This window comes from Ascaphus truei, chromosome 4 (assembly GCF_040206685.1).
Source record: "Ascaphus truei isolate aAscTru1 chromosome 4, aAscTru1.hap1, whole genome shotgun sequence".
Taxonomy (NCBI): Eukaryota; Metazoa; Chordata; class Amphibia; order Anura; family Ascaphidae; genus Ascaphus; species Ascaphus truei.
In genome coordinates, this window is record NC_134486.1 from 222,894,303 (window position 1) to 222,910,901 (window position 16,599).

Sequence of the window (16,599 nt, forward strand, 5' to 3'; positions counted from 1 at the left end):
GCCCCTTAATCACATTAGCGGTAAATAACCGCTATAGTTATTAAGGGGTTAAACCACCCTGCCCCACTACCCACCCAGGAGGCCTAACCACCCACTCCAGACCCACTATACCCACCCTTCACCCATTCATTGGTACATCATGCCCATATAATATGGGCATGATTGACCAATATACTGTACCAAGAAATGGGGAAGGATTAAAAAAATCAGGCCCAAATAAAACACATTACATAGCCAAATATAAATCATACCATAGCCAAATAAAATAAATTACATAGCCACATAAAAAACATAAAAACAGCAAAATCAAACACAGAACATAGCAAAATCAAACAGCACATAGCAAAATAAAATACACCACATAGCAAAATAAAACAAATCACATAGCCAATTAAATAGATAACAAATGCCAATAAAACAATTGAATGGCATATATATATATATATATATATATATATATATATACACAAATATAACCGCATCAAAAACCTAGGACATAACTACTGATCAAAAACCATGAATACGCCAAAATAAAGGCAAATGGCAGTGCTATGGGAAAAAATATATAAACACACAAAAAAGACAGAAATCCCAAAGAAAGCACTCTGATCACGGAAAAATATGAATATAAGTACAAAAGGGTTTATTAATCATGGACCAAAAAAACACATGAAACATACTAAAAATGACATACATATAAAAACAATACCAGACGAGGAAAACATTGTCAAACTCAAATCCCAAAAATATGCTAAATGTACAAGAACCTCTAAAAAGGATGCCCAAATGACAGAGAAAAAAAGGGCAGAGGAAGATGATCTAAACAAACACAGAGGGAATCAAAAGATCCCACTGAATTTGATGACCTTCCGGTCCCAAACAAAACCCCATTAAAGGTAACAGGTATATCAATCATCAGCTGGAAATCATTTGTTATAATATAAACATGTATATGCCAGAAAAGAAAACCTGATATAAAGACATTCTTAGATGAAAAAGAAATGTCCCAAAAAAATGAATAATGTACAAAGCAATATGAGTGTTATAAAACAAAATAATAAACAGATGAGGGCAGGCAGGATCACACAGGGGGTAATCAAAGCACTGAAGATATATATATACACATGTGCTATCCCTATAATAAAGCGTGACAAGTTAACTGCCCACACACAGGGATGAGAGAACCATCAATCCACACACATATAGCATAAATCACACATAAATAATTAAATAATCTTGTGAAGTGAAAAAATGCTAAATAGACCAGGATTGGTGGAATTAGATAAATGGAAGCTTGGTTCAGAGGACACCTCCACACGCATGTGGGAGATATACTGATAGAAAAAAACCATTAAAAGAACAGAGGACAGTCATGGGTATACTGACAATAAATCAGAGGTAATATCACCATGTGAGTGTCCCGCGCCTCCGCTCAAGGTATCCGTCAGTCCTCCATAGTAAGGCCACGAAGGGGTTAAGGCCAGCAAGCCACCATCACCATCCTGGACAAGCAAAATTGCTGGTGTGAGTGGAGAGAGAGGCTGTAATCAGCCATGCGACTGTGTCCCCCATCAGGAAACTCCGACAGCTTTTTCACCACACGGGCTTCTTCCGGGAGTGTAATTGCTGTTTCGAGTAGCAGATTTAAAGCGCCGCGCATCAGATGACGTCACAGACCGGCACCATTCATAGGTCAGGTAGATCGTGGTGTCAGGTTATATAAGGAGCTATGGCTGGAGCGCCAAATGCTCACACAGGTGCAGGACAGGTTATTTCCATGTTCCCTACAATTGAGAACTTGATTAATCTGTAATAAAAATATAGAATATAAGTATTGAACAGACAACACCAATAATTATATAAATGATCATTCCGTTGCACCAATACCATACACCACCTAGCATATAACCACAGAATTGCCCGTCTTGTCCAGCGGCTTTTTTCGGGCTGGAGCCGAACCTGGACGCATGCCAGCCGCATCTTCCACGCATCTTCCTCTCCCCCTTCCATCCCCTCGCGACCCCCTGGCTGCGCTCCACAACGGCACAACGCGCACAACGCTGGATGATCGCATAACCCCCTTACCTCGCCATACCTTCAGCCTCCTTCGGGGATGCCTGGCGTCTTCGGGGATGCCTGGCGTCTTCGGGGATGCCTGGCGTCTTCGGGGATGCCTGGCGCGCGTGACCGGCGCCCGGCTGATGCACAGAACGCGGCGGGACAAAAAAAAAAAACAGCCGCGTCTGCCAGCACATTGCGGTGGCGGCCACATTAGAATAAAAGCCGCCAGTGTACATACAGTGTTCGACAAACCTATTCCCCCGCACGCCCGGGGTGAGTGGATTTGACCTCGTGGCGAGCTCCTTATGGCCGCCCAAGCAGCACATGTGTTTTTTTTTAATTTTCCCTGCTCGCGCTGAAATTTTTTTTTTTTAAATCCAGCAGCCTGATTGGCTGACAGGACTTGGCGGGCTGCCAAGAATTTATTTTCCATCCAGGCTAAGGCCACACAGGCACATCCTCTTCCTGCTGCTTGAAGAGGTTAGTACAGTACTCCATTGCATTCCCGGTCCCCGCTTCCCCTCCCTGTCCCCGTGTCTTCCCGCGGGGTGGGTGATGGTGGTGGGGGTGGGTAATGGTAGCGGCGGTGTTCCCCCTCCCCCCCCAGTCCTCCCCCCAATCCTTGCTTCCCTCCAGGTTCCCGTGTCTACCCGCGAGGTGGGAGATGGTAGCGGGAGTGTTCCCTCCCCCAGACCCCGCTTCCCCCAGGCCACTCCCGCCACGCGCAGGGGTGGGGGGAGAATGGTGCTGGTCATGGCCTTTCCTCTCGTCCTTTCTAACCCCCACCCTCAAGTCCCAGGTGTTCCACTGGCCGGCTGCACTCACTGTTGCCTCTTGCTCCCCTCGCTCCTCTCTCTGTTTCTCTGTCTCCCCTGCCTGCTCTATCTGTCTCTCTGTCTCCCCTGCCTCCTCTCTCTGTCTCCCCTGCCTCCTCTATCTGTCTCCCTCCCTCCTCTCTTTGTCTCCCTCCCTCCTCTCTCTGGCCCCCCTCCTCTCTCTGTCTCCCCTGCCTCCTCTCTCTATCTCCCCTGCCTCCTCTCTCTGTCTCCCCTGCCTCCTCTCTCTGTCTCCCCTGCCTCCTCTCTCTGTCTCCCCTCCCTCCTCTCTCTGTCTCCCCTCCATCCTCTCTCTGTCTCTCTGTCTCCCCTCCCTCCTCTCTCTGTCTCCCCTCCCTCCTCTCTCTGTCTCTCCTGCCTCCTCTCTCTGTCTCACCTCCCTCCTCTCTCTGTCTCTCTGTCTCCCCTCCCTCCTCTCTCTGTCTCCCCTCCCTCCTCTCTCTGTCTCTCTGTCTCCCCTCCCTCCTCTCTCTGTCTGTCTCCCCTCCCTCCTCTCTCTGTCTGTCTCCCCTCCCTCCTCTCTGTTTCTGGATATCTTATTTAACCTGTATATCTTAACACCGAAATAACCTATACTGCTTTCTTCCAGATCTGACTCTCAAGCTTCAGACGGGAGGCATCGGAATCCCCCCCAAACCCAGAAGACAGGTAGAGAACACCTCCCCTCCAACATATAACATTGCGGGAATTAGGGTATCTGGACATGAAGGGACTGCGGATCAGGTAAGATCCCAGCTCGGATTGCTGCTTTAGATACTGTATTGTGAAGCGGGGGCATCCAGACACTGGATAAAGGGTGCAGGAAACTAGTCATTCAAACCTGGCTATTTTTTGTAAATCTGACATTTACACACACACACACACATATACAGTACACACATACACATGCACACATGTAACCAGGACTAATTGTAGTAAAATGTAGTAAAAGAAATAAACTTATGTCAAAAACGAATGTTGTTCGTACTAGGAATTTATTCAATTTTTTTTTTATTTTTTTTAAAGCGGGCCTGGGGGCTGGGTTGGGGGCAGGACTAGGGTGGGGTTGGGGGCGGGAATAGGGCGGGTTTGGGGGCGGGACTAGGTGGCAAGTAGATTTTTTTGTTCAGCGAGTAGATTTTTGGGTGATTTGTCGACCACTGTGTGTGTATATATATATATATATATATATATATATATATATATATATATATATATATATATATATATATATATATATATATGTATATATATATGTATATATATATATATATATATATATATATATATATATATATATATATATATATATATATATATATATATAATGAAAGCCACATGCTGAAAATTACATACATGACAACTGATGCCTAGGGGGCTTCCTTAGAGCTGCTCCCCTCTGCACAGGACCAGCGTGCTTGGGGTTAACATTTGTTTGTACTTTGTCGAACGTCAACCCCACCCGCTGGAATGTTAATGAGCCAAGAGGACAAAAAGAACTTTGTATTTGCAGCTGCATTTTATCTAAACCCCTTCAGTGTACATTTGCGTCACCCCAAAGGTGACGCCTCATGGGGCTCCCCAAGTGCTGCACCCCTCTGCACAGGACTAGCGTGCTAAGGGTTAAAATTTGCATGTACTTTGTGCACTGTCAACCCCACCCACTGGAATGTTAATGAGCCAAGAGGACACAAAGAACTTTGTATTGGGAGCTGCACCCCTTCAGTGTACGTCTGCGTCACCCCAAAGGCAGACAGCCTTTGGCGCAGTCAAAGGGCAGTCAACGGGTGTTAGACATTTTCTGCCATTCGCTAATGTTTGGTGATAAAGCTTCTCTATTTCAATCTGAAACTCACCAGCCCTTTTATCCCCTGCACTCAATTTTCCAACACTATCTGTCCATGAAATGTCTGTGAATTGACTGTATAACCTGTGTAACACCAGTTTAAGGGAAAGCATTGTCGGGGAAGCATTGTAATCTAAAATTTAAAGTGATCATCTTTAAGTGAGAATATATATGTAGACTATAGCTTGACTAGAGGTGGACTGGGGTCTGGATCTAATGCAAACTCTTCAACAGAAGACAACAAACAGTGAGCTACTCTGACCACACTATGATCCCATGTTTGTTAGCCTGCACACTTAACCCCCCCTTTACACCTTATTTTACTGCATCCTCTCCCAAAACTGACTGCACACAACTGACCTCCCCCCTCAACCCTTACCCCCCCTCAACCCTCTGCAAACCCTCAATAGGCCCTAGCATTGCAATGCAGCAAAACATGTTGACAAGGAAAAGGCACACCTCTGCTTTTTAGTCTGCACACACTCACTTGGCTCACAACAGCTTCATGCAACATTACCTACCTCTGTGATAGTGAACCTGCTATGTATCTCAACTTTGTTCTTTCTTATGGCCTCATAGAAATGTTACTCTCTCAATCCACTACAAACTCCTCCCTCCTGGCCCACACCCAACATCACCATACATGCTGGATAACTCAAAAGCCTTGCACTATCTACTGAATGTTGGTTGAGAACTCTGAAAACCAGCACACCACCCCCCGTTCACTCTATTGGCAAACATTACAAATGTATAACTTGCAAACAACTATTCAAATTTCTACTCATGCTATTACTCTCTTTAGCAGGGGATATGGAACTTAACCCAGGCCCTCCCTTTTCAACTTTGTGCCATACACCTAAGAGTAGCCCCTTCAAATTTCAAAAAGGTCTATCTGTAGCCAATATAAATATCCATTGCCTGCAGCCCAAACTGGATGAACTAAGGGCATGGTGCCTTATGCATAAACCCAAAGTCATCGTTCTCACAGAACATGGCTAACCCCTAAAACCCTTGATGCAAATATCGCCATTCAGGGATACTCCATTTCTAGGAGAGATAGATCAAAGAGAGGGGTGTTATTTTATATTGCAGACATCTTACAATTTACACTTTTAAATTGCCCCCCAAGCCCACCATCTTTTGAAATTCCTTTTCTAAGCCTGTCTTGGTTGCTGGCATCTACCACCCCCCTAAGCCCCTCTATAGTCCATGACTGATATCACCCAGTTTCTTGTATCCATTTCCTCTCTGAATGAGAAGAGTGAGCTGATAGTTCTTGGGGATTTCAACTACAATTGGCTCAATCCTAAAAATCACAAATTCCAGATACAACTCAAGTCACTTAACCTAACGCAACTCATTTCCCAACCCACACGGACAAACCTGAAATCTCACAACCATTCCTTGCTAGACTGGATTCTCTCCTCACATCCCATCAGAATCCAATCCTCTGGCATCCTTCCTGACATTTTCAGTGACCATGCAATAGTGTACTGTGTAAGGAAAATTATTTCACCCCAATTAAGCCCTACTTCTCCTCACTAGAACATTTAGAAACTTTAACCCACAACAGTTTCTGGCTGACCTTGCCAACTGTCCTTGGTACAGATTCGACTTAATTTCCGACCCTGATGCTGCGCTCAACTATTTCCAATCCGATTTCTTAAAACTCTGTGATACCCATGCTCTACTATGCAGAATAAGAGCATGTGGGGCCCACCTTCCTTGGGTTACAACTGACCTTATAGCACTCTACCATTTCAGGGATGCCTTGTGGAAAAGCTACAAAGTTACTGGCACTACCAAGGATCTTAATAACAACAGATGCCTGCGGAATATGTGCGCAAGGCAAACAAGATATGCAAAGCACAATATTACTCTTACCATCTTCACCAGAATACATCAAACCCAGCTAACTTCTGGAAGGTTATCAACAATATTTTCCAGCCTTATAACCATCAACAACCAAGTAATATCACTAAGGAGGATATTACTCTGACAAATCTCACTGAAAATGCAAATGCATTCAAAGATTACTTTGTGGGGTGTGCTACTAATTTATTAGCGAAACGTAACCCAAACCACAAATATGAACCTCATTCTGAGAGTACCCCTATAGCCCCACCCTCTCCCAACACTGCTCACAATTTTCAATTTGTCACAATATCCGAAGAGGAGATTAAACAAGCACTCCTTAAATTAAAACTAAGCAGTCAATGTGGACTTGACTTACTGCAATCTAATTTCCATATCCCTAAGAACTGGAAAACTGACAGAGTTGTTCCAATCTTCAAAAGTGGGGACAAAAACACTGTCTCAAACTACAGGCCAATCTCCCTTCTCCCAATACTATCCAAAGTCATGGAAAAATGTGTTAACACCCAATTAAGCGATTACTATACCAAGACAAATTTCCCTAGCCAATTCCAATCTGGCTTTCGCCTCAAACACTCCACAGTAACTACCCTGCTAAAAGTTTGCAATGAAATCCAGTGTGGAATGGAACTGGGACAACTCACTGGTGCAATATTCCAAGATTTTGCAAAGGCTTTTGATACTGTTGATCATGTTATGTTGCTTAACAAACTCCAGTGCTCTGGAATAGGGAAGCATGCTTTAAAATGGTTTCACTCCTACCTATCAGGTAGATCCCAATATGTGTCTATCTCAGGCTCTAACACTAACCCCTAGGATATCACTTGTGGTGTCCCATAAGGCTCTGTTCTGGGGCCCCTACTCTTCTCAGTGTTCAGCAATGATCTTCCTACAGCTTGTAAGGGAGCTTCAATACACATGTATGCAGATGACACAATCTTATATGCACACAGCCCTAGCCTCTCCGACCTTGAACACATACTTCAATCTGACTTTTTGAGACTTGAAATTTGGATTTCCCATAACAAACTGTTTTTAAACACTGACAAGACTGTAACAATGGTATTTGGGACCAGGGCTAAATTCTTAAAGCTTCCATTGACTGAGCTCCAGATCAGAACCAATGCTAATACCACCCTAACTCATGTTACTAGTTTTAAATACTTAGGCATATGGTTTGACTCCCATTTAACATTTGGGGTGCACATTGATACCTTTACATCCAAAACCTATGCCAAACTAGGTGTACTTTACATGAACAAATCCTCCCTAAGACTACATGTCAGAAAGCATATCGCACAGCAGATGCTAATGCCAATTATCGACTATGGAGACATAATATACGGCTCGGCACTCCAAATAATCCTTAGCAAACTTGATACCCTCTACAATTCAATATGCCGTTTTGTTCTCCAATGTAACCACAACACACATCACTGCGAAATGCTCAAAGAACTAGATTGGTCATCACTTGAGTCTAGGTGCAAAGTTAATCTTTCCTTTCTTCCCTTCAAATACTTTCTGGGCAAGCAAACTGTCTATCTGAACAAGCTCCTCATCCTTACCACATGCAGCACTTATCATCTGAGCTCTGACTCCAAAAAACTGTTCATGGTCCCAAGGTTCAGCAAAGTATTCGAACGCTCCTCGTACTCTTACCATGCACTACAAAACTGGAACAATTTACCGCAAACTCTCACAGCCACCACCAGCCTAAGTTCTTTCAAAACTAAAGCTATCTCACATTTTAATCTGGTCTGTAACTGTTACATACACCTATAATATATATTATATCTAACTGTGCATGCAATGTCTTATATATAATGTATACCCTGTTAACTTATATAACTATGTATTTTTAACCATGTATTATTTGTACTCTTAACTCTATGCCCAGGACATACTTGAAAACGAGAGGTAACTCTCAATGTATTACTTCCTGGTAATATGAACAAAGATAATGCAGCACAACACTGTATAAGAAAAATACAAATTATACTTGCTGTTTACCGGTGCACCTGGAAAAGGAGAGTTCCTGGCAGTGACAAACTCCAATGCAGACAAATAAAGGAGGTTCCAGGGCACTACGGATTTTCAAAATAGGATTTAATAGAAGAGGCACAACGTTTCAACCACCACACGTGGACTTTCTCAAGTGAAGTTGAGAAAGACCACGTGTGGTGGTTGAAACGTTGTGCCTCTTCTATTAAATCCTATTTTGAAAATCCGTAGTGCCCTGGAACCTCCTTTATTTATTTTACTTCCTGGTAAAACATTTTTATAAATAAATAAATGTACACATACCAGAAAGTATTACTACCATATAAGGCAGAATCATTGAAACCATGTTTTGGACATTTTTAAAAAAATGTAATTTTTTATCAAAAATCTCGGTTCCTACTGTACTTATACACTAGTACTTATACACTAGTATAGTAGGTCTGTATATTCAGTACTGTACTGTAACTCCAGGATGAAGGCCATACTCATCCTCAGGCTCCTGGTCCACCTCATCTTCCGTGGGAAGCAACAGTAAAAAAAATACTGGCCTGTAAGCCTTTAATTACCATTTATGCTGAAAAAATATAAATACGCAGTAAAATAAAATATGCGTTTCAACCAGGTTCTATAGTGACACGCATGTGCAGAAATGCTATGAACCACAAATTTGTTTCAACCAAGTTCCATAGAGAGAAAAAAATAGTGTAAAAAAGCGCTTATGCTAAATAAACAAAATATTGTGAAGCGTGGTGATTAATTAAATCAAAAACACAACGAAACCTTAAATATATGAGTTAAAGCCGCCTGACATCTAATCTAACCGAACAAGGTCAAAACACAGTACAGATAACAAATACTAACCGGAACCTTAGTCATAGAATTGTCCAATGGGCTTCCAAGTATGGAAAAAGACTTGAATTAGAAGTTCAATCCAGCACCTCTGAACCAACTCGATGGATCGGTGGAGATACGTCCCGTTGTATGTGGGAATTAAACACAAAAGAAAATCATAGTGTAAACTGCTGACATTACTGAACTGCACATAACATACAAACTCACCACATAAACAGACAAACAAACAAAAAACTAACACACCACTATTGGTAAGGCCAGGTACTATTTTATATATATATATATATATATATATATATATATATATATATATATATATACATACATACATACATACATACAGTATATATACATACAGTATATATACATACAGTATATATACATACAGGCATACCCCGCATTAACGTACGCAATGGGACCGGAGCATGTATGTAAAGCGAAAATGTACTTAAAGTGAAGCACTACCTTTTACCCACTTATCAATGCATGTACTGTACTGCAATCATCGTATACGTGCATAACTGATGTAAATAACGCATTTGTAACAGGCTCTATAGTCTCCCCGCTTGCGCACAGCTTCGGTACAGGTAGGGAGCCGGTATTGCTGTTCAGGACGTTCTGACAGGCGCATGCGTGAGCTGCCGTTTGCCTATTGGGCGATATGTACTTACTCGCGAGTGTACTTAAAGTGAGTGTACTTAAAGCGGGGTATGCCTGTACAGTATATATACATACAGTATATATATATATATATATATATATATGCAAGAGAAAAAGAGAGGACCCCGCATCCACAAGACATATAAACACAGCTAAATACCGACACTGGAAAAATCCAAACTACAGTGATGTGTCGGTGGTGATATAAGGGCAGTATAATAGAATGAGAGAGAGAAAGAAGGCCCTAAATAAAGCACTCTAGTATGTGTATCAGTACAAATCACATAAGGTTTATTAATATGTTGTCACAGAACAAAAATGGTTAAAACAAAGCACAGAAATGTTAAAATACAGCATGGATCCCCTGTTCATTACAGAGCTAAACAACTCCTCAAAAAAGAGATACCCAAAATACACTCAGATAGTATTCTGAAACACCTGACAAATTAAACCTGGTGTGACACCCAACAGACTAAATAATCACGGCTAGGGCTATGTAATCATCAGCAAAAGGTCAGATATGCCTACTATCCCCTATAGTATAGGGTTTGTCTGAAGCGACAAAGAGTAGTAGGTAAGTGACAGCAGAGATACACAAAATACAGCCTACAAAGCACATGTAAGCCTATAGCTGAGAAGAGTGATACATCACCTATGGTCAGGTGCAGTGTGGTCGGTACATGTAGGGGAGAACATGGAGGGATGTTAGAGCATAGTAATGTTGCCCAGAGAGGGGACAAACCAGGGGATCCTGCCTGCTAGACCTGCTCCTACGCGTTTCGGCACACAGCCTTCTACTGGGAGTGGTGATGTAAGCAGGGTAACATGCAGGTTTAAAAAGGGAACTAATTGGGCTAGTGGGTGTGATCACCTGGCAAAAATCAGATTGACATAGATTATGCCAAGGACAAACAGGTGTGTGCTAAAGATGAGGCTGTATGAGTCAGTGATGGTCATAGGTTATCGGCCAATAACAAGTCTTATTGTGGGTACACTCACACACCTCCAAAATAGTCAGTAATTATATGAATACCTGCCTGGTGAATCCAATGTGTGGCAATGGCAGAAAGCTTATCCTCAAACTGAAGCACATAATGTATCTCAGGGCCACAGATGTAATAGATTCACTATAATGGCAAGTTGTGTTCGAGGGCAGAAAACGGGCCTCCCATATGTTACTGCGCATGTCCGTGACGTCATAACGTCGCGTCTGGCAAGGCAGGACGCCCTATGCCTTGTAATGGGCACTTGTGAGGCAGAAAGTATCTATGGGCAGTTCACTGCGCATGCGCGGCTCTCAGTCTAGTGTGTCCGTGTATTCAGTAGGCTAGATAAGCCCTGCTTTGCGTCTCGCGCATGCGCGCCTGTGCATAATAGTTTCAAATGTAATTGTCAGTCAAAAGTGCACACATATCCGCTCTCCATGATCGCACAGCGCCCACAATTTAGCTGATGTAAACATATAATACATGAGGATCGATCTAATTCGTTCAGAGCGCAAAGGAAACCTAAGGATTAAAGTCTCATTAAATGTAGCCCCCAAAAGGGCAGCCAAACAAATAATGGAGTGATCCGTATCACTGTGGAAGCCATAAGAATAGATGAAGCACATATTGCTTAAGGCATGACATATAGCTCCCAAAAATGACTATTAAAGAATGATATAAGAGTGATATTATATTGTACAGATATTACTGACAGGTAAGTACATATAGGTATAGTCCATGCCTGTGCATCAATAAATGTATGTACTTGTGCACAAATAACATTCAATGAGGGATGAACTTCCACATAACTGTGGACTAGCAATATGATGGCACATACATGATGGAAAGGAGCGATAGAGTTCTCCAATAAATCACTATTAGTGTATATGATATTGACATATAGGTGGAAGTACTTGAGCTCCAATGCCCAAATTAATGTCCAGACTTAGAAGAAAGAACCTGATGTATGGTTTTCATTTCTTTGTAATAGCGCCAGATAGTGTCCTTCCAGATATGCGTCTTCAAATAGAGACATAAGATGTTAAACATCATGCTGATGCATAAGTCCGAAATATGTCCCTCTTAGATGGTTCAAGTGGAGTATGTGGCAAGCAGGACAGTCAAGAGTCTTTGTGGAAGTGTCCAAACGGAGAGACGATGTGAGTCTTGTGTGGTTGGGAACCAGCCATGTAATATGCAAACCCAGGACTCTGTGAATATAAAAACAGGGATAGGGGAAGGGGAGAGAGAGAGAGAGAAGTGTATGAGATTCTCATCACTAAATATATACTTAAGAGGCCAGGGGGTATATCAAAGACATTCATAGGACGATGATGGCAGTATGAAAATAGTACATGCTAATGAAATGCCTATATAAACATTGCGAAACCCAGGTAGTCATTTAGACCCCTGGGAATCATTGAGTCCATCTGTACAATCCATCTCGACTCCTTGCGTAGTAATGCCCTTTCTAAGTCACCTCCTCTGAGTCCTAAACTTACCCTCTCAATCGCAAATGCTTGTAAGAGGTTAAAGTCTGACATGTGTGCCTCAAAGAAGTGTCGGGCTACCGAGGTGATTTTCTTAAACGCCTGTAGGTCTTTTGAGGCGTTTTTGATGTTTCTTACATGTTCAAGTATTCTAAACCTTACTTCGCGGGTTGTCATCCCTATGTAAGGGAGCCCGCAGGGGCAGGTGACACAATAAATGACGCCTTTAGATTTGCATCCCAGACAGTCTCTTATTTTAAAGGTATGGGTCTTGGAAGAGTCAGTAAATACCTCTGTCTGATACATATACCGACAGGCAGAACAAGTTTTACATTTATAGAAACCCTTTTTTCTTTTTGCTGTTGAAAGGAAAGTTGTTTGTGTAGTAAGGACAAAGTGACTGGTCACTAGTTTGTTTCTAAGGTTGGGCGATTTGCGACTACTCATTGTAATCCTGTCGCCTAGGGCTTTTTTAAGATCTGGATCTGTCATCAGGATCTGCCAATGATTTTGAAGTGTAGTACGCAATTGGAACCATTGTCGGTTATATGTACCTATAAAGCGGATTTTACAGTCTACTTTGGCTTGGCTTTTAGGGTACAATAAAGTGTCTCTGGGTGTAGCTAGAGCTAATTTATAGCCCTTGTCCACACTCCGTTTGCTATACCCTCGCTGACTGAATCTTTCCCTCATCTCTCCTGCCCTTGTGGAAAAGTCTCTCTCTGAGGAAACATTTCGTCTAAGTCGCAGAAATTCACTTTTTGGGATGCCTCTGATTTGGTGTTCAGGGTGGAAGCTGGATGCGTGAAGTATAGAATTTGTGGCTGTTTTTTTGCGAAAGATGTCAGTGTGCAGTGTGCCATCGGGACCTATATTAATGTAAAGGTCTAAAAATTCTACCTGCGTATTGCTACAACTGAAGGTGAGTTTGATGTTCATGTTGTTGCGGTTGAGAACATCGACGAAGTCCCTAAACCCCGCAGCAGTGCTGATGATGTGCTGATCCTCTGGTGGGGCACTGCCGCGGGGTTTAGGGACTTCGTCGATGTTCTCAACAACAACATGAACATCAAACTCACCTTCAGTTGTAGCAATACGCAGGTAGAATTTTTAGACCTTTACATTAATATAGGTCCCGATGGCACACTGCACACTGACATCTTTCGCAAAAAAATAGCCACAAATTCTATACTTCACGCATCCAGCTTCCACCCTGAACACCAAATCAGAGGCATCCCAAAAAGTGAATTTCTGCGACTTAGACGAAATGTTTCCTCAGAGAGAGACTTTTCCACAAGGGCAGGAGAGATGAGGGAAAGATTCAGTCAGCGAGGGTATAGCAAACGGAGTGTGGACAAGGGCTATAAATTAGCTCTAGCTACACCCAGAGACACTTTATTGTACCCTAAAAGCCAAGCCAAAGTAGACTGTAAAATCCGCTTTATAGGTACATATAACCGACAATGGTTCCAATTGCGTACTACACTTCAAAATCATTGGCAGATCCTGATGACAGATCCAGATCTTAAAAAAGCCCTAGGCGACAGGATTACAATGAGTAGTCGCAAATCGCCCAACCTTAGAAACAAACTAGTGACCAGTCACTTTGTCCCTACTACACAAACAACTTTCCTTTCAACAGCAAAGAGAAAAAAGGGTTTCTATAAATGTAAAACTTGTTCTGCCTGTCGGTATATGTATCAGACAGAGGTATTTACTGACTCTTCCAAGACCCATACCTTTAAAATAAGAGACTGTCTGGGATGCAAATCTAAAGGCGTCATTTATTGTGTCACCTGCCCCTGCGGGCTCCCTTACATAGGGATGACAACCCGCGAAGTAAGGTTTAGAATACTTGAACATGTAAGAAACATCAAAAACGCCTCAAAAGACCTACAGGCGTTTAAGAAAATCACCTCGGTAGCCCGACACTTCTTTGAGGCACACATGTCAGACTTTAACCTCTAACAAGCATTTGCGATTGAGAGGGTAAGTTTAGGACTCAGAGGAGGTGACTTAGAAAGGGCATTACTACGTAGGGAGTCGAGATGGATTGTACAGATGGACTCAATGATTCCCAGGGGTCTAAATGACTACCTGGGTTTCGCACACACACAGGCACACTCACAGGCACACTCACAGACACACAGGCACACTCACAGACACACAGGCACACTCACAGACACACAGGCACACTCACAGACACACAGACACACTCACAGACACACAGGCACACTCACAGACACACAGGCACACAGGCACACTCACAGGCACACTCACAGACACACAGGCACACTCACAGACACACAGACACACTCACAGACACACAGGCACACTCACAGACACACAGGCACACTAACAGACACACAGGCACACTCACAGACACACAGACACACTCACAGACACACAGGCACACTCACAGACACACAGACACACAAGCACACTCACAGACACACAGGCACACTCACAGACAAACAGGCACACTCACAGACACACAGGCACACTCACAGGCACACTCACAGACACACAGGCACACTGACAGACACACAGGCACACAGGCACACTCACAGACACACTCACAGACACACAGGCACACTGACAGACACACACACACACACACACACAGGCACACAGGCACACTGACAGGCACACTCACAGACACACAGGCACACTCACAGACACACAGGCACACTGACAGACACACAGGCACACTCACAGACACACAGGCACACTCACAGACACACTCACAGACACACAGGCACACTGACAGGCACACTGACAGGCGCACTCACAGACACACAGGCACACTCACATACACACAGGCACACTGACAGACACACAGGCACACTCACAGACACTCAGTCTGTCACTCACACACTCACCGGGTCACACGTGGCAGCAGTGGGGTCTCCGCACGGCAGTGGGCCCTCTCCAAGACATGGGACACACAGCGCAGCGTGGGCCTCAGCAGCAGCAGCAGCAGGTCCCAGCAGCAACAGCAGCAGGTCCCAGCAGCAGCAGCAGCAGGTCCCAGCAGCAGCAGCAGGTCCCAGCAGGAGCAGCAGCAGCAGGTCCCAGCAGCAGCAGCAGCAGGTCCCAGCAGGAGCAGGAGCAGGTCCCAGCAGCAGCAGCAGCAGCAGGTCCCAGCAGGAGCAGGAGCAGGTCCCAGCAGAAGCAGCAGCAGGTCCCAGCAGGAGCAGGAGCAGGTCCCAGCAGGAGCAGGAGCAGGTCCCAGCAGGAGGCGCGCACGGGGGAAGCTGGGTTTGCACTTCCCCCTCCATCCCACGTGGGGAGCGGAGGGTGCGGGGGGGCTGGATCGCGCGCTTGTTTTGGGCTTCCCCCTCCGTCCCACGTGGGGAGCGGAGGGGGGGGGGGGCTGGGTTGCGCACGGGGCTTGGTTTGGGCTCCCCCTCCGTCCCACGTGGGGAGCGGAGGGGGGGGGGCTGGGTTGCGCGCGGGGCTTGGTTTGGGCTTCCCCCTCCGTCCCACTTGGGGAGCGGAGGGGGGGGGCTGGGTTGCGCAAACATCAAAAACGCCTCAAAAGACCTACAGGCGTTTAAGAAAATCACCTCGGTAGCCCGACACTTCTTTGAGGCACACATGTCAGACTTTAACCTCTAACAAGCATTTGCGATTGAGAGGGTAAGTTTAGGACTCAGAGGAGGTGACTTAGAAAGGGCATTACTACGTAGGGAGTCGAGATGGATTGTACAGATGGACTCAATGATTCCCAGGGGTCTAAATGACTACCTGGGTTTCGCACACACACAGGCACACTCACAGGCACACTCACAGACACACAGGCACACTCACAGACACACAGGCACACTCACAGACACACAGGCACACTCACAGACACACAGACACACTCACAGACACACAGGCACACTCACAGACACACAGGCACACAGGCACACTCACAGGCACACTCACAGACACACAGGCACACTCACAGACACACAGACACACTCACAGACACACAGGCACACTCACAGACACACAGGCACACTAAC